The sequence below is a fragment of the Sinocyclocheilus rhinocerous genome, unplaced genomic scaffold, assembly GCF_001515625.1.
Source record: "Sinocyclocheilus rhinocerous isolate Xijiao unplaced genomic scaffold, SAMN03320098_v1.1 scaffold37, whole genome shotgun sequence".
Classification (NCBI taxonomy): Eukaryota; Metazoa; Chordata; class Actinopteri; order Cypriniformes; family Cyprinidae; genus Sinocyclocheilus; species Sinocyclocheilus rhinocerous.
In genome coordinates, this window is record NW_015663585.1 from 76,316 (window position 1) to 81,148 (window position 4,833).

At 34.0% G+C, this 4,833-nt stretch overlaps 1 protein-coding gene across 2 annotated transcripts in view; it reads left to right on the forward strand.

Annotated features, from left to right (window-relative positions):
- LOC107728996 (lethal(3)malignant brain tumor-like protein 4) overlaps positions 1-4,833 on the forward strand; it is a 33,920-nt gene that overhangs the window by 5,023 nt on the left and 24,064 nt on the right. The window contains exon 2 of one of the 2 annotated variants that reach the window (XM_016539341.1): positions 3,155-3,224. The exons of the other annotated variant lie outside the window; for it this stretch is intronic. The gene's annotated coding sequence lies outside the window, so the exon portion shown is untranslated. The remainder of the gene's footprint in view (positions 1-3,154; positions 3,225-4,833) is intronic. 2 annotated transcript variants of the gene reach the window in all.

Consider the following 4,833-nt stretch of genomic DNA (forward strand, 5'->3'; position numbering starts at 1 on the left):
GTGTGTTTGTGTTTGTTTGTGTGTGTTTGAGAGTGTGTGTGTGTGTGTTTGTGTTTGTGTGTGTGTGTTTGAGAGTGTGAGTGTTTGTGTGTGTGTGTTTGAGAGTGTGAGTGTTTGTGTTTGTGTGTGTGTGTGTGTGTGTGTGTGTGTGTGTGAGAGTGTGAGTGTGTGTGTGAGTGTTTGTGTGTGTGTGTGTGTGAGAGTGTGAGTGTGTGTGTGAGTGTTTGTGTGTGTGTGTGTGTGAGAGTGTGAGTGTGTGTGTGTGTGAGTGTGTGTGTGTGTGTTTAAAGCAGCGACACACACTCGACTTGCCCCTCTATTCACTGTTGTTTAGACGTCTGCTCATCTCAGCAGTCAATGTTCACAGCATTCATACAGCATTCAGTTTTCTGACAGAGTAAACAAGCTGCTGTTCTTGCTGTTACATGGAGAAAAGCTGGGGCCTGTTCCATAAAACAAGTTTACTAAATAAGCCAAACATATTTTATTGGACTGTCCTGCTTTTAATGCATGTAGAAAACTCTTTTATGAAGTGAACTCATTTAAAGGGTTTAGTATAATTTTGCCAGACATGGCATTAAATAAAAATATACTACTACTACTACCAAATAAGCCAGGCTTATTTCAGTTAGTCTGACTTATTTTGAACCAAATCGGCTGACAATAAGTCAGACTAACTGAAATAAACCTGGCTTATTTGGTAAATTAGTTTTAATTCATTCAATTTCAGTTTTAGTACACCAAGTTACCAAATTAAAATGATAAATGTTGCCTTCTGCTGTGCCTTTATATATACATAAATGTTACCTACATATATATATATATATATACAATTTTTGTTTCAGTTAATATTTATTTCAAGTAACAAAGTAAATGTTAAATGGTTTTATTTTTAGTTTCAGTTTTAGTTAACTATAATAACCCTGTTTTTATGTGTTCTGGTCAGAGAGGATTTTCTTTTTCCAGAAAATGCTAGTTTATATTATTGAATTGGACTAAAACTTACTGACACATGCAGGGTATAAAAATTTCCCCCAAAAACTTTTTATAATTTTTGTAGGGATTCACCGAATTTTAGAATTATTAATCTTTGTTAATGAGAATACATTTATTCGTTAGTTCATGTTAATTCAGAGTGCATTAACTGTTAACAAGCACAACTGTTGATTTTAATAATGCATTAGTAAATGTTGAAATTAACATTAAGATTAATAAATGCTGAATAACTATTGTTCATTCTTAGTTCATGTTAGCTAAAGTAGTTAACTGATGAACCTTATTGTAAAGTGTTACTAATATTAATATAAATTCTGTCCAGTTTTATTGTTACTTTCAGTAAAAGTGTGGTTATTTTATTGGCTTGTGTTTTTTAAATTCAGTATCATTAAAATTATTGAGTTAAATTAAAAAGTCTTACAAAATTACTTTATATTATTTAATAAAATAATAAATAGTCATTACAAAGCAGTTTCGGTTTTCAGCCCAGAATTTTCATTTCGGTGCATCCCTAAATTTTTTTACTTTTTGGGGGATTTTTTTAAAGTGAATCAGCTGATTCAAACGATTCATTGAATCAGTGAGTTGAACTCAAGAACTGAATCAGTCTGGTTTATTAGTGAATCATTTAAGCAGATTTTTTGAAGTGAATCATCTGATTCAAAAGATTAATTGAATCCGTGAGTTGAACTGAAGAACTGAATCAGTCTGGTTTATGAGTGAATCATTTAAGCAGATTTTTTTAAGTGAATCAGCTGATTCAAAAGATTAATTGAATCAGGGAGTTGAACTCAAGAACTGAATCAGTTTGGTTTATGAGTGAATCATTTAAGCAGATTTTTTGAAGTGAATCAGCTGATTCAAAAGATTAATTGAATCAGTGAGTTGAACTCAAGAACTGAATCAGTCTGGTTTATGAGTGAATCATTTAAGCAGATTCTTTGAAGTGAATCAGCTGATTCAAAAGATTAATTGAATCAGTGAGTTGAACTCAAGAACTGGATCAATCCTATTTGTGAGTGAATCGTTTAAACAGGTTTTGTGAAGCTAATCAACTGATTCAAAATGATCTTGTCGATTTGTTCATCAATCAAACATCACTATTTCTCTCATCAGTCTGTTTCGCATGTAAAGCATCATATGAGTCATTTGGACTGCTGTTATGATTCTTTATGCTGCTTGTTTGTCATTTTTGGAGTTTCAGTCTGTGTTTGTAGTAACTGAATGACGAGCACATTCTTTAAAATTTCTCCTTTTCACAGAAGAGAGAAAATCAAACAGGTTTTGAATGACATGAATCTGATTAGATGATGACAGAATGATGATTTTGTGAGTGAGCTGTGCCTTTAATCTGGCTCTCCTGTGTTTATTGCGTCTCTAGTTCTGAAGGTGTTGTTGACTCTAAAGTTTTATTTGAATGGTGCGTCTGAAGGATGAAACCGCAGAGAGTCACAGCGTTTCTATTGTTTGAGGTTTGAATGGGAGGAAAGCGTGTGACAGAAACACCGCTGACGCCGGGGCCGTTTCCCTGAAGGATGCTGGGAGATTCTTTGGGAGAAATCTGTTAGATCAGCTTCTGGGAAGATGTTAGTCAGTGTTTCTGCACATTGTCTGGTGGTTTGACTTGATTTTACTGATGCATCAAATCTGCCGAATGAAATCCAGTACTCTTTTCAAACTCATTTTAAGCACCGATTCCAAAATAGCATCTATTTTGCTCTTTCACGTCACAGTTTCTCACTAAATATGATGCATTTTGTTGCATTTTTGCTTTTGAGAATCGTTTGTGCAGTGAAGGCGCAGCAGAAAAACACCACAAACACATGATTCCTGTCTGAATCTGAGCCAGATTACAAATATCTGTTCAATTCTCAGCCCATTTTCACATGTGTGATGTTATTTTACATCATCCAAACAGTAAGAGAAAATCACAGATTTTGTGAAAAAAAGCTTCTTTTGCATATTTTGAGAAGTTCTTTGACATTAAATTAAGTATTTGAACATACTTTCCCACTCCTTTGCAGATTGTAAGTTAAATGATACATTTTAAATTAAATCTAATACTCATTTTGGCCACTGTTTCCAAAAATAGTGTCTGTTTTGCTCTTTCATGTCACACTCTCACTAAATATTTTTGTAATTTGTGTTCTCCCTTCAGAGCCATCAGAAAACCCCCACAAACCCTGATCTGTTCTGAAACTTGATCTTAGGCTGCTTTTGTTATTGTGGTGAGTGCATTAAAGCTGATATGTGTATATAAACTGAAAAATCTTCATATTTCGTATTTTGTATATTTCGATTTCAACAACTTAATTTATTCAAATGTATTCTTACAATAGCCTTATAAAATGTTTTTATTTTCCTCAGAAATTCTGTTGTGTATTTAAATTTCACTGGATATCAAATGTTTTATCAAAAGTTTTAATAATTTTATTATTAGTACTACTAGTAGTAGTAGTAGTAGTAGTAGTATGTACATTCAAACAATGTATTTCTGGCTCAATGTCTTCAAGTTACCTTTACAATTCTGTGTATGTAAGATATGACGCTAGTTTTACTCAAATGACATGCTCATTAAGTGACTCTCAGAGCAGTTCTGGAGATGATGTTCATGTATTTATGTCCCCTAGAGAGTATTTGTGTAGTAAACAAAACCGCGCGTCTTGATTCATTCACACAGAGACACGCAGAACATGCAGGATTCATGTCTTTTTGTGGCTTAATATTTACAGATACTAGTCCATATGGCAATTTGATTTAAGTGTAATGACCTACTTTTGATTAATTCATTCAAAATTTGACAAATTCCGTGACATTCCACGTTATTCAGTAAATTCTGTTTTTATGACTGGATTCCGCGTTTTCCGCATCGCAGAAATCATAGGGCCCTATTCATAGTACAAATATACGATGACCCAAAACACACAGCAAAAGCAACCCAGGAGTTTTAGAAGGTAAAACAGTGGATTATTCTGCAATGGCTGAGTCAATCTCCTGATCTCGACCCGATTGAGCAGCATTTCACTCGCTGAAGACAAAACTAAAGCAGAAAGAGACACAAACACACAACAACTGAAGTCAGCTGCAGTAAAGGCCTGGCAAAACATCACAAAAGAGAAACCCAGTCTCTGCTGATGTCCATGAGTTACAGACGCAAGGCAGTCAAAGGATTCTCAACAAAATATTAAACATGAACATTTTATTTATGATTATATTTAGTGGTCGACCGATATATCGCCAAGGCCGATATATCGGCCGATATTCGGCATTTTTCAAATATCGGCATCGGCCGATAAGTTTTTCCTGTTTGGCCGATGCTTTCGAGGCGAGACTTTTATTTTGACGGCGCTGAGAATGGCAGCGTCTTCTCCCTCTTGTTTGCTGTCGTCGTTAATAGTTCTGTCTAATACGTATAGAAGTCTGTCTAATAATCAGATAGAACGGTTAAACAGAGGAATAAAAATTTATACAAAAAAGTATTATAACGATTATATTATATAACGATTTTATAATTTTCAAATGATTTCAAATTTCTTAAATATTAATTAAAATAAATAAAATTATATCGGCTTTATATCGGCCACCCTGCTTTCCAAGATATCGGCATCGGCTGTCAAAAAACCAATATTGGTCGACCCCTAATTATATTTATTTGTCCAATTACATTCGAGCCTCTGAAAATGGGGGAACTGTGTATAAAAATGGTTGTAATTCCTAAGCATTTTATGTTATATTTTTGTTCAACCCCTTGAATAAAGCTTAAAGTCTGCACTTCAATTTCATCTTGATTGATTCATTTTAATTCTATTCTGGTGGCATACAGAGCCAAAATTATGA